Genomic DNA, 14847 nt, shown 5'->3' on the forward strand with positions numbered 1-14847 from the left:
TAACCTATAGTCCTCTGTAATAGTTCAGAGCCAATTTGGAAAATGAAAATTATATTAAATTCTAAACTGATCCTTTCTATGCTGTCACAATTTGGGCCCTAAATTATGAGAGCATATCAAGATTCAAATTCAGAGGGATAGCTAAAAATAAGCTTATATATTCCCAGAAATCTAATCATAATTTGGAGTATATTTTAAATACAGAGGAGAAGCCGCTTTATAAGCAGGAGACAAGTAGGAGCATTTCTTAAAACATTTTAGTAAAATTCAAAAATCAAGGATATAATAACAATTTTTATTAATGCAATAAATGCACAAATTGACCAGTAGGATATGTTCATATAGACCAGTATGATAAATGGAACAGCTTGTAAGCCTACATTCTAAATTGAATTCTAAACAAAGAGTAGCAAGGATAACACAGAATCATAGAATAACCCATCTAGTTATTATAAATCTGAACCACGTAATAAATTCCTGTATCATATACTGAGTTCAAAGCTTTTGTAAAAATGAACTTTAGAGAAAATAAGAACTACAAGGGTTAATCTCTGTCATTCGGTCTTAAGGAAATCACGAAATAACCGTGCTTTCTGTGCTTATTTTGAGTTTACTGCTCACTGCAAGCATTGGATATTATGGTGACTGAAAATAGGACTATACATCAAAATAAAAACTGTAAGTTTAAGTTTTCGTATTAAAACTTCATGCTGGTGTAATTAGAATTAATTAATACTTCAGGAGAGGAAAAGAGGAGAAGGTTATTACTTTATCTGCTACCAGAGGTATGGTTCTCAATAAAAAGGAAGTTGGCAATTGTAGCAAGTCTTATCTGAACATAGCTCTGAAATAATAGCAACTTGAATTTCTTTAGTTCTGATTTACCAGTTAGTTATGTTATGCAAGGGTTAATCTCTAAACCCTATTGCATAGGTAATAAGGCAGACACTGTAGTATTATGGAATCCGGAAATGAAATTTAACTGCGCCATTTGGGGTTTGAGAACCAAAAATGCTGGAACTCTATACAATAATATATCTTAAAACTATAAATCTTTAAGAGGCAGGGAAGGAAGTTTGAAAGTAGTAGATAAGACGTGAAAAGGAAAATTAAAACAGTTAATTAATTATTACGGAACACATCCCCAATAAAGAGCCAGGAAGTGAACATCAGCACTAGTTATTTTAAACAACGTCACAAATAAACAGTGTTTTAGATGGCATATAATATAGAACCTTTTATAGTAAATATCTGGAATAATTATGCAATTTTCAAAGAACACATACAAGGACGCACAATCCTGGAAAAAAAACCACTCCTTTGAGATTTACTACCACTGCAGTTGATAGGCAATCTCGCGGGGTAACCTTAAAGCACTAATTTAAAACTAAAGAAATGATTCCTTAATAATTAGCTGGTTTAATTTATGCCATTTATCACAGGACACACAGGAACATACAGACATAAAATTAAAACAGTAACCTAATCCTGATAAGTAGAAAACTTGAAGCTTAGAAGAGGAAGCGAGATATTTCTAAATGTAGTTCAAAACCAATCATTGGAATTGTGCACGGTTAAGGAATTGTTTAGGGTTTCAAACCAAAAGACATAAAAATAAATATTCCAGTAGCCAATCACAAGTCACAGCACACAGACAGAATAGAAAAGGAAAACCACACTCATACACATACACAGTTATTGTCCCACATACAGAGGTGTCCCTGTGTATTGAGGACACAATCTTAATCCTAAATTTGGTAAAATAAAACATTTAAATTAGAGCTAATCCAACAGGCCATGAAAGTATACAACGGAAAGCTCAACAGTATCACATGCAATAAATGAAAATATACTCACAATTCATGCAATGTACTCTCCAGCGCAGAAAATCAATTGAGAAAGAGGACAGTTGGCGGGATCACTACGCCCTTCCGAACTCTCGGTGGCATAGGGAGGTCAACCGCAAAATAGAAAGGTTTGTTTCGGACGGAAAGTCCTTACCAGAGATCTGAATAGATGTCAGATCACCAGTATCTGGTGTTGGGTGCGGAGAGGAAAATATGATATAATGGGTAGTGAACAACATCACCCAATATGTATAATAACGGGACCTAGTGAGCAAGTGGTCTACAAATAAGCTTCAGACCTGTAATCTGCTATAGAAAAATAAACTAGAGTAGTAATATATATATATTGACCAGACCTAGAACCTGGTACAAGGTCAGTGGTTCAAAAGGCAGCTTCAGAGATAGCAGGGAGACCTAGAAATTATAATGTGCTAACAGTTTACAAAAACATGCAATGATTATCCTGATAGTAGAACATGCAGAGACATAACACAATCATACTCACGCATCTGCTAATGTACTCCAACATAGGGACCCAAAATAAAAATTACTAATTGGCGGAAAGCTCCACGCTTTGACCGCAGGTGACATTAACAGAGAAACAAAAGCTACAAAACAGAGATGTGTACTCGAGGAATTAGTGAGCAAATATTTAGTGTCAGCTAATATATGTACCCTACTCTATATAAAATAATTGTCCCCCAGGGTAGGCTTCTAAGGACAGGAGCATACAGCAGCTTCTACGGTCCACCAAGAGCGTTCAGCAGCTTCTATTGGTCACGAGCATTTCAGCACTCAAATGATAGAACCCCTAAAGTGGGGGTTGCTACTACCCCTAAAAGAATACAGGAAATGCGGAAGAAAGTCTCCCATAGTCGGGGGACAACGGTCCAATGGGTCTCCGCTGGTTAGGAGTCTTCAGCATCTACTACTAACCCCCAATGGATCCACCCCTGGTTAGGAGTCTTCAACATCTACAACTAACCTTCTAAAAATTTAGACAACCGGGTTAAGAGTCTTCAGCGTCTACGACTAACCTTCCTAAAATTTAGAATGCCCTAGTCGTCCACAATGGCAACTCAAGGATTTTAGACGTCTCTTTATATCCCCAGCGCGCATCTGTACTAGATAACACCTGTGTGGGCAATAATCCCGAATAGTGGAAGCAGGCCACTCCGAAAATGGAATGGAATTTTTGCTCAAAATCTAGTAATTGAGATACCGTCATCCATCGAAGGGTCTCCGACCCTCAGATGGGTGTAAGCCCCAGGCATCGGTATCAAAGCCAATGGTTATAGCGTGACACTGGTAAAAGGAAAAATAATAAAAGTATAGCATATCCCAGGGAAAAGCCCCTGAAACGTACTTCAGAGGTGGTAAAATAAAAGAGGATAAAAAAAGAAATATTTTAAAGCAAAACTAAACACATGTAAGCTCATGTGGGAAGGTACAACCATAAAGGAGCCATTAGTTGGAACACATTAGCCAGAACAAAAAAATGTGAAAAATTCCACGTTCATCATTCACTAAATAGATTTTTCCATTCAACAAACCACGAGAAGGAAACTCAAAAACATTAGAACGGAACAGCCGACAGTAAGGAAGCCTGCAATGCAAGGGCAAACAGTACAAATAAATTCATACATGCAGTTATACTTATAGTAAAAGAAGAAAACTATGTAGGATAAATAAGGAAAGAAAAAAGTTTTGCAGCTTGGCAACAAATCTAAATTCAAAAGTGAGTACTGCTGAGGAGGAAGTGACGTCACCGCCACTGATGGTAGCTTAGCTTCTGAGCTCCCGCTCCCTGAATTACAAAATCGCTATAAAAAGTACTCCCCAGCTAATTTAAAAGTGTTCGCATCGTTCCTAATTGCTCCTCATCGGCAACAGCATGAGTAGAGCATCTTCAGCCCGGCCTAAGGAGGCCGATAAATCGACTGGCGGCGGGGCAAGTAAAACAGCTAAGCGCCACGAGGCAATGGCGCGAGCTTCCCCGTCGGACTCAGACTCCGCGCTGTCGATGTCAGAGTCGCGGAAGCCGCCGGCTAAAAAAGGAATCTCGGGCGAACTTCGCCAGATGCTCGCAGGTATACAGGAGGATATTAAAAAATCGAAGGACGAGATCTTGGACAAAATGGTGGTACTCAGCTCTGACCTCCGCGAGCTGGGCAACAGAGTTGAAGAGGCGGAGGCAAAGCTGGAAGAGCACTCCGAGTCCCTGCTCTCACATGAGGCCCACCTTCAAACCCTGGATCAAAAAAATAAAGACCTCACATACAAGCTCGATGACCTAGAAAACAGGGGACGTCGGAACAATCTGAGGTTCCGTGGAGTCCCCGAAGGAGGTGAGAACGAAGATGTCCCGTTTATTATACAAACACTGTGTGCCTCCCTGCTGGGTTCTGATGCTGCAACGGCTAAGATAGAAATTGATAGAGCACATAGATCCCTCGGTCAGAGGCAGGAGAACAGAGCAAGGGACATTATCTCACGATTCCACCGGTATGAATTGAAAGAACAACTGCTTAATTGCGCCAGGAAAAAGACTGACCTGGAATATGGCGGAGCAAAAATTTCTGTGTTTCAAGACCTTTCGCAGTTTACTCTACAGCAGAGATGCCTCATGAAACTGGCCCTGGACATTCTAACTAAAGAACACGTTGCATATAGATGGGGCTTCCCTTTCTCGCTGAATTACACTCTCCAGGGAACTAAAAATAGAGTAACATCACTGTCCGAAGCATGGACATCCCTGCATGCGGCGGGCCTGGTGAAAACAAGCAAGCCTCCAGGTGACTTAGCATCCGCCAGGAAGGCTAAACTTCAAAAATGGCAGCGGGTACCTTCCACTACTAAAAGGAACAATTCGAAAAGAAGAGTTACCATGGAGGAAACCTGAACCGCTGCAGTGGCAGCTTGATCGCCTTATCCTACACGAGGTCGCACTCTGCAAGGCGGTTGGAGGGACGATGGTTCTGTCTGTGCCAATGGCTGGAAAAGCAGCAGGGAGTAGCAACTGTAATGTTATGTTTTAAGAGTTATGTTACTTTAGCAAAAGGGACACTACGATCCCTTATTACTGGAAGTTATGAGGGTGGAAAAGTGGGGTGGGGAATGATGTGTTTAAGGTTGTAATGTTGCTGGGGACATAGGGGGGAGGTAGCTTAATTTGTGGGGCGTGCTGGGGTCCCTTATGAAGATGAGTGCATTCAGCATTGGGCAGAAAATTAAGGGACCTTGGTGGTTTAAGGGGTGATTCGGGGAGGGGTGAGGGAGCTGGCTGTGGGGATGAGGGTGTGTCACTTTCTCTCGTCCCACTTTGGGGCCATGTGCCTCCGAGTTGGTGTTAGAAAAGAGGGGTTGGGGGGGAAATGGGAGAGTAGGGGGACACTTAGAAGGCAAAGAGGGGGAGGGGCGGGTAGGGGGCATCACCGGTTTATTGGAACATCTATACATGGAGTGATTGGAACCCTTTTGTTTAGCCTTGACCTAGAATCCTTGTAATGTGTGCAGACCTTAAAATACTATCATATAATGTGAAGGGGTTGAACATGCCTCAAAAAAGGCAGAAACTGTTTAAAGAGTTACAACAGATAAAACCGCATGTTGTTCTGCTGCAGGAGACACATCTCCGCAGGGTGCATGAGCGACTCCTCTCACACTCAGACTATCCCAATGCCATTTTTGCCTCCTCAGCAGATGGGTCCAAGAAGCGTGGGGTAGCGGTCTTGTTCCACAGCTCCATTTCGCCCCAAATTCTAAACGTTAAACGTGACCCGGGAGGGAGATTCCTGATGCTTCACATCATCATAGACCAAGTCGAACTTACGCTTGCATCTATATACGCACCAAACGACCACCAGGGGTCCTTTTACACCAAAGTAAAGAACATATTAACTACATTCACCAGGGGCTCTCTCATTTTGGGGGGTGACTTTAACGAAGTCATGGACCAGGCGCTGGACAGATCCGGGTTACCTCAGCAGCAGGTATCAAGGGACTCTCTGGCCTTAGGTTCTTTGGTCTATTCCCTAGGGACTTTAGATATCTGGAGACTTAGTCATAAGACCATGAGGGATTATACATTTTTCTCCCCCGTACACAAGTCATACTCTCGTATTGATTATATATTCTTAGATGTTACTCTTGCTGAGAGGGGGCCACAAGCAGGAATTGGTAGTGCGACAATATCTGACCATGCCCCGGTATGGGTTACCTTGCCAACTATCAGGGCTGAGGTCAAAGACAAAAGATGGATGCTTAATACAGACTTGCTGCAGGAGGGGGAGGTGGTAGAGGGATGTAGAAAGGTCCTGAAGGAATACCTGGAGTTCAATATGGAGTCGAGTCCACCCCTTGGAGTGGTATGGGATGCAATGAAGGCAGTTTCGCGAGGCTACTTTCTACAGTTAGCTAGTAAGCGTGCGAGAGTCCATAGGGCCCAGCTGGCACAGTGCCTGGCAAGGATTAGGCATCTGGAAGCGCAACACAAGTCAGGTGGCTCTTCAGAGGTGCTGGAGGAGCTGCGGGGACAGAGACTTCAGCTGGACTCTATCTACTCTGAACAGCTAAGTTGGATACAAAATAGAAATAGGGTTCGATCTTACGAATTTACTAACAAAGCAGGGCGTCTCTTGGCTATAAAGCTACGAAGACGAAAGGTGGACCGAGCGGTAACCTATATTAAGGGGGAGAGGGGTGACATGTTGAATACAGCTGAGTCCATAAGGAGGCGCTTTAGTGAATTTTATCAGGGGCTCTATGCACAAGAGATTAATCCTCCTGCTGAATCTATTCTAGAATACTTAGCTGACAGTGGCCTTGCCTCTTTCACAGAGCAGCAGAGGACCATGCTGGATGCCCCGGTCACTCCGGTTGAGATACAAAAGGCAATTCAGCATTTGCCCTCCTGTAAGTCACCTGGATTGGATGGCTTACCCAATGAATTTTACAAGAAATTTGCCGTAGAGTTGGCCCCGCTGTTAGCCGATCTGTTTAACCTGAGTGGGAAGGGGGAGGCTCTGCCTGCTTCCATGTTGGAAGCCTGGATTGCGGTTCTGCCTAAACTGAACAAGGACCACACAGACTGTGGGTCTTACCGCCCGATATCTGTTTTGAATGCAGATGTCAAAATCTTAGCTAAAGTCTTGGCCAACCGCCTGGCACCTTTGCTTCCAGCTGTCATTCACCCTGACCAGGTGGGATTTGTTTCATATAGAAAGGCTTCAGACAATACTAGGCGAGTGGTTGACCTAATGTATTTGGCAAAAAAAATGAATAAGCCCCTATGCCTTCTTAGCCTAGATGCCGAAAAGGCCTTCGACCGCGTGCACTGGCCATTTATGTACAAAGTGATGGAGGCCTTTGGGGTAGGACCTCAGTTTTGGGGCTGGATTCAAGCGTTTTACGACTCTCCTAAGGCTTGTATACGAGTTAATGGGGGCAATTCTGCAACGATTCCTCTACATCGGGGTACTAGACAGGGTTGCCCCTTATCTCCCTTGCTATTCGCAATGGTGATGGAACCATTTGCTACCAGGCTTAGGAATAATCCTGATATCTTGGGTGGAAGAGAACATAAGCTATCCCTATTTGCGGATGACGTGCTGTTGTTTGTTACTCGCCCCCTAACCACTTTCCCCGGGCTCTTGGGGGAGATTGAAGAATTCTCGACTGTGTCGGGCTTTAAAGTGAATATGTCAAAATCTGAAGTCTTGAATGTGTCTCTCCCGGAGGAGCTTGTGGGAACGTTGAGATCTACCTACGCCTTCAGGTGGGCTGACAGGAGCATTTGTTACCTGGGGGTCAATCTGACGGCCCGCCACTCCGAGCTCTTTGCTGTAAACTACAAGGGCTTGGCTGGGACACTCACTGAGGACCTTGGTAGATGGGGTGACCTGGATCTCTCCTGGTTTGGCCGCATAGCTGCTGTAAAGATGAATGTTTTGCCGCGCCTGCTCTACCTTTTTCAAGCCCTCCCAATCAAGATGCCCAGGAAATTCCTAGTAACATTGCAGGAACGTATCATGCGCTTTATCTGGGCGGGGAAACGTCCGCGGTTGGCACGTTCGGTCCTATACCAGGATAAAAAGAGGGGAGGGTTGGGGGTATCCAACTTGGCCTGGTACTATAGAGCAGTTCAGGCGCGCGCGGCAGTGGAATGGTTTCAGGACTATCCGGATCGACAGTGGGTGCAACTGGAACAATACACCTTGGGTGCACGGCCCTTGGGGGCGCTCTTGTGGATCCCGAGTTCACTTAGATCCCTAGAGGGGGGGCTTGTGTCCTTCCATATATGTTACCCTTTCTAATTGGGATAGTATGTTTCCCCGTGGACGTACTGAACTCTCCTGTCTGTCCCCTATAGCACACAACCCACTATTTTACCCCGGTACAATAAAGGGAGTATTCACTAGATGGTATAGGGGAGGTCTACAAAGGTGGGGCCAAATATTTGAGGGGGATTCGCTGTTGTCGTATCCAGAGGCTCTCGAGAGATTCCCTATAATAGGGTCGGACCGGTATGCTTACCTCCAATTATCCACTTTTCTTAGGACACGGGCAGTTCGGGAGGTGGTGGCCCGGGAAAAATCCGCACTTGAAGCCATCTGTGAGGGGCCACCCAAAACCAGTGGGCTGGTCTCACGCCTCTACCACATTGTTAATAGGCAATCCCAGAATTACACGCTTCATAGGAAGGGCTGGCAAAGGGAGCTGGGGTTGACAATGGGTGAGGCATCATGGGAGAGACTGGAGCAGGATGTGTTGAGGGTGTCGTCTCATGTGCCCTTCAAGGAGAATGCGGTAAAGGTGCTGTACCGATGGTACCTGACACCTGAACGCCTCCAGCGCATTTTCCCCACCACAACGGGAGTATGTTGGAGAGGTTGCGGTGTAAAAGGCACAGCGGGACATATATGGTGGACTTGTAGGAAAATCAGTGCCTTCTGGAGATCTGTACATAATAGGCTGCAAAGATGGATGGGTAGCCCACTACCTTGGAATCCAACCTTTTTTCTGTTTCTGGCGGGGGTTGCACATCGCCCTCAGAATCAGCAAACTTTTCTGAGACAGGCTATATGCGCTGCTCGAGTTGTAATTGCAGCCCATTGGAAACAGCCTATAATCCCACCAATAGCTAGGTGGATTCAAAAACTGAGGCTCATCTGTGAATTGGAAAGGCTATTAGCTGAGAGGCGCAATCATTTGAACAGATGACACATGATCTGGGAACCTTTTCTTCTTCATGTATAATATGATTGCTGTTATCGGGTAGTGTGATGCTGGTTAGTGGGTGGGATAGGGTGGGTGGGGGCGGGAGATGGGGATTAACATATATACAAAATCACAAATCTTGAAGTTATGGGCTGAGCATAATGAAAAGTTTCCTGGGCGCACTCGTATGGCAAGAATTGTCTGGATGGATGTGTATGCAGTGAGAATCTTACCATGTGTTGTATCATTTGTCATCCACAATACCATAAATTGGTTATGTATATTTGAACTGCACTATGCTGTATACGATGTGCTATGTATTTAAATCTGTGTTTTAAGTACTAATAAAGACTTCATGACAATTAAAAAAAAAAAAAAAAAAGTGAGTACTGCTATTCTAGCATTGAAGTCTCAAAGAGAAATGACACACTGTAAGAGGGGAAGTGGGCGGGATAAAAAAAAAATTGACAGACAACCGTAGCGAACCAATGAGTAAGCAGTTGTATAAGGCTGAGCTAAACCTAACGCTGGCAGATAGCTCAGAGAAATGGATTTAACATACCAATCAATAAGTAGTACATGAGAGACACAAAAAAAAAAATTTAAAAGCCCCGTAACAGCATGGTGAGCAAGTCTTATTTAAGCTGAATTAAGGAATAGCAAGGGAAAGAAGTGTAAAACCACTAGAGTGAGAGTTGTGAGACAGAGCAACCATCAAGGAAGGGAGGGGCAGTGCTGGAGGAGAGTAAGTAAGAGAAGAAAGTTTTAATATGAAGGACGGCTAGGTACCTGCTGAAAAAACTGCTAAAACAATCACCAGCCAAGGGTTAAATGTTACAAGCAATCATCAAATTCAGTGAAACAGGAAACAAGTAGCGGAAACTGTTGCCAAGCAATAATGAGCATCTTAGAAACAGTTTCTACAGAGTACAACAAAAAAAAGTTTAGAAATTAAGTTAGGTAACATAGGGCTGCAAAAAAAACTAAAAGGAAACCAATTTTAAATACAGGCAATGAACAGTGTAGAGTCACTAAAAAAAAATCACGGAGATGCCTACTAGATATGGGGAGGGAACCGCCCAAGCGAGAAAAGGGGAAGTGAAAAAATGTCGCAGTAAAAAAAGAAAAGGGACTACGCAGGAGAAATAGAGATAAGATTTAGTATTGAGAACTCCTCTATTAAGGGAAACGAAGCAAACTTTTAAAACTTTATAACCACATTGTGGAACACGATAAGATCACCCAGGCTGTTTCTTGCAGCATAAAAAAAAAATCTGTCTCTGAGTTTTAACGAAACCAGGCAACAGATTAGATTGCCAAATATAGCATCTTAATTCTGAAAGTCTCGGAAACAGTTTTAGAAAGAGACTAGAAAGCAAAAATAAAGCAGCAGTTTATAAATTCAGCCAAAAATTATGCTAGTAAGGGCAACATACAATTGGAAGATAAAACAGAATTTTAGTCAAGAGCTATAAGTAACCCCCACTTTGACAAAAATTCTGGTGGCGTGTTTAAATCTAACGCTGGGTCACCAATGTTGTAAATTTAGGGGTCCGGAGCCCCCCCAAGAAGGCTGGAGTGACCTTAAATCTGACTCCATCTCTAAATAGCACTAGTACTGGGGTAATCAAGGCGTTGTGAAGTTCTAAAAGGAATTGTCACTAAGAGAGACGTTAGGTCTAAGGAAAAGATACCAGCCTTATGACAAACTGGATTTATGTCACAGGTTATACAATGCAGTGAAAGACAGCCTGATACAGCAAAAGCATTTATACTTACAGCCTTTCATCATCAAGTGAAGCCCACAAATCATCATTTGGAATGAGGAGTTTATTTGCCAAGATACAAGTCAAATCAGTGATTGACAACAGGCACGTACAATCAATTAGTTATAGGAATATAATAATCCAGCTGCAAACAGGTGTTAATTAGTTCCTAATCTTTTATAATTTCTTTTACCAATCAGAGGTTTTACAAGGGAAAGCAATTAGGTAATTTGTCAATTCTGCTGGACACATTGGTTTCCCTTGGAGAGAGAGAGTGGCAACCCTTTTCTCTCTAACTTAAACCAGGAAATACTCTGATTTTTATAGGTGCCCTCAGGATATGGATAATATGACAGCAGATATACCTGATTGGATCTATGCTAATGTCATGGTTGTCACTGATTAGCTCATGCTAATGAGTAGCTTCTATCTTGCTAACATGGTTTTGTCTTTAGCTTGCTTGACCACAAATCTTAAGCAAGACCCTGCATCCAGCTACACCTTTCCTTTCTCACACCATGGCTGACCACAATCCTGCTCACAGGAAAGTCTCATTTCTCAACTTGTTTTTCTAACTTACATTACAGAAACTTCCACTTTGCAACAGATACGGCTTCCATTTTGTGCTGAAATCCTCCATTTTGTTTCCATATCTATTGACCTAACTTTTCCTAATTTAGCTTATTTAGGCCTCAATCCGGGCTACAAACTAGGCCATACTTTTCCAGTAAGCTCCCAGTTATGTCAGCCATCAGATTTCTGACTCAGCCAAGGTCTGTAATAGCCTGAGCTCTATGACTGGGCCCGCCACCATTCCAGTGGGGGGGGGGGGGGGGGGGGGGGTCTCTGGCTGTACCATAATTATACAGGTGAGATGGCATTAAGAAGGTGGGTGGGAATGGGATCAGAGGAACAGGTGGTACATTTGAGGAAGAAAGGAGAAGTGTAGTTTCCTCTATAGTAACTTCAGGAAAGGAGGAAAAAGAATGAGGGGAAGGAGAGAGAGGGGAACGGACTAGTGGAGGGAGAGGTGGCGAGGTAGAGAATTCAAGGTTTATCTTTTGAACCTTGTCGTGAAAGAATTCAGCAAGGGTCTGAGGAGATAATGAAGGGGGAGTTGGGAGAGGGGGCACCTTGAGGAGAGAGTTCAATGTGGTGAAGAGAAGTCGAGGGTTAGAGCCAAGAGAGTTGGTCAGTTGGATATAATAATCCTGTTTGGCGCGTAAAAGAGCAGATTGGAAGGAGGTCAGCATGAACTTAAAGTGTAGGAAATCAGCAAGGGCCCGAGATTTCTGCCAGAGGCGTTCGGCGGAGCAGGTACAGGAACGTAGGTAGTGGATATTAGAAGTCAGCCAAGGTTGGGGTTTTGTGCGCCTTATAGGGCGGGTCATCAAAGGTGCAAGAGTGTCTAAGGCAGAGGATAGAGTATTGTAGTAAGAAGAAACAGCCTCGACAGACGTGGATGGTGCCACAGTAGAGAGGAGGTTTGAAACATGGGAGAATAGAGATGAAGGGTCAATATCGTGAAGATTCCTAGATAAATTAGATATAATAGGACGGGACTGGGAGAGAGGAGATTTAAGTGTGAAAGTTAGAAGATGGTGATCAGAGAGGGGAAGATCAGAGGCAAGGAAACTAGAGGGTGAACAGTTGAAGGAGAAGATGAGATCAAGACAGTGACCATTTTGATGAGTGGGGGAGGTGGAGCATAGTTGGAGATTAAAGGAGGATGTTAAAGCGAGTAACTTGGAAATATAAGAGTTGGAAGGATCATTAGCAGGAATATTAAAGTCACCAAGGATGAGAGAGGGGGAGGAAGGATCATGGAAGAAGGCAAGCCAGGCATCAAAGTCACTGAGAAAGGATGAAAGGGACTTATCAGGGGGACGATAAATGACCGCTATTCGAAGAGGCAGAGGAGAGAAAAGGCGGATAGAGTGGACTTCAAAGGAGGAAAAACAGTGAGATTGAGGTGGAAGAAGGGGTTGAAATCTGGAGGAGGGAGAGAGAAGTAGTCCAACACCGCCCCCGCGACCAGTAGGGCGAGGAGTATGTGAAAAAAGATAACCACCATGGCAGAGGGCTGCGACTGAAGCAGAGTCATCAGGGCAGAGCCAGGTTTCTGTTATGGCGAGCAGATGGAGGTGACACGCGATAAAGAGGTCCTGGATATAAGGGAGTTTGTTACAGATAGAGCGGGCATTCCATAGGGCGCAAGAGAAGGGCAGAGAAGAGGAGGGGAGTAGAGGAATAGAGATGAGGTTAGAGAGGTCGCGGTGAGATCTGTAGAGTTGGGATAATAGTTGGTGAGGAGGGCCAGGATTGGGATTGATGTCACCGGCTGAGAGTAAGAGAAGGAGTAAAAGAGAGCGGAGGAGAGTAGGAGAGGTGTGGCCACGCAGGCGTCGAAGGCGAGAGGTATTTAGGTGGAATGGGGAAGGCAAAATGGAGGGAAGAAAGAGACGGAGATTAAAAGCCAAGAGGGAGGAAGAGGGTAGGAGAGAAGGTGAGGTGATGAAGTCGATGGATGGGCAGTGAGTTCCTGTAGCGGAGAGAGGTAGGGGGTGAGGAAAAAGATTAGGAAGGGACAGAGCTAGGAAGAGAATGTGAATAGGGGCCATAAACGATTAAGGTACTTTAGCAACTGGAAAAAGATTAGATACAAAGAGAAAAATGCCCCGCGCGCCGTCAGGCACGCGGCACCTAGAGCAGAGGCCCTGAGTGGATCGGAGTGGACCTGGGTGTCACCCCGGAGAAGGCTGTAAGGATATGCAGATGAGCTGCAAGTCCTCCACTAAATGGCACAGCTCCAGACTATATGGTACCATTAATAAACTTACCTCAAAGAAACACTAAATATGAAGCAAGAAACTATCTCAGACTACACCTCCAAAATTGCAAAAAAAAAAAAAAAAATAAGTGATCTAAAAAACTGTCCACTCTGCAGACTTCACTTATCTAAGAACCAAATGGTGGAACTCCTTACCACCCAAAATAAGAAATATACTAGTTCTCCGAGGCATAGGAGCCAACTTTTCAAAATGACTGGGGGTGCTGAAATTTTTTTTTTTACAGGTGGTGCATTCCCCGCCCCCTCCCCCTCCCCCTGCCCCCCTCTACCCCCTCTCCTCCGCCCCCTCCCTCTACTCCCTCCCCTCCGCCCCCTCCCTCCGCGTTCCAGCCCCCCCCTCTCCCTCCCTCAGAGTTCCAGTCCCTCCTGCCCTCCCAGTTCCAGGGGCCCGCCCACCGTCCCTCAACCTCTCTCTCTCTCCTTTCCCTCCCTCCCTCCGAGTTCCAAGGCCCCCCTCCCTCCGAGTTCCAAGGCCCCCCTCCCTCTGTCCGTCCAAATTTTAAAAGCCCTCTTCTTACCTCGCCCTTGCGGAAACAGGAAATGAGGGCGGGACCAGAGCCGAGAGACAGAAGGGAAGGCTGAAGTGCCGATGAGCCTGCAGTGCACGCTTTCACTGACGCAAGGTAAGAAGAGGGCTTTTAAAATTCAGATGGACAGAGGGAGGGGGGCCTTGGAACTCGGATGGAGGGGGGCCTTGGAACTCGGAATTGGAAGGAGGGGTGGCCTTGGAACTCGGAAGGAGGGGTGGCCTTGGAACTCGGAGGGTAGTAGTAGTAGTAGTGCCTATGCTCCGAGGACTGGACGTCGACCCAGAAATCGGCAAATTTTTGCAAGCAAAAAAGTAAAGTTTTGCCAGAGTCTTCTGGCGCGCATGCATGGAAGACTTCCCGCCTGTCACATGAGAGTGCCTCCTCAGTTTTTTCTTATCCTCGGCAGAGAGACAGCGTACTTCGGTTTGTCTCTTCGTTTTTTGGCCCAGGAAGAGTCTTTCGACGATTTATCTTTATAGTTCTACTTTCTTTTCGTCATTTCTTAAAAAAAAAAAAAAAATTACCTTCCCGTATTTTTCTTAGTTTTTAGACCCCTTTTGTAAGTTTTCTTTTTCGAAGCGGCCGTGTTTTAGGCCGCTTGGTCGGGTCTTACCCCTTTTCTTTTGTGCCTTTCT

At 44.6% G+C, this 14847-nt stretch overlaps 1 long non-coding RNA gene across 1 annotated transcript; it reads right to left on the bottom strand.

Annotated features, from left to right (window-relative positions):
- Positions 1–358: 358 nt before the first annotated feature.
- LOC115472656 lies at positions 359–5387 on the bottom strand. The gene is made up of 3 exons (XR_003942532.1): positions 5376–5387; positions 705–710; positions 359–489 (listed from the first exon to the last, which is right to left on the bottom strand). It is a non-coding gene; the product is annotated as an uncharacterized LOC115472656 (long non-coding RNA).
- Positions 5388–14847: the final 9460 nt, after the last annotated feature.

Source organism: Microcaecilia unicolor, chromosome 6, assembly GCF_901765095.1.
Source record: "Microcaecilia unicolor chromosome 6, aMicUni1.1, whole genome shotgun sequence".
Taxonomy (NCBI): Eukaryota; Metazoa; Chordata; class Amphibia; order Gymnophiona; family Siphonopidae; genus Microcaecilia; species Microcaecilia unicolor.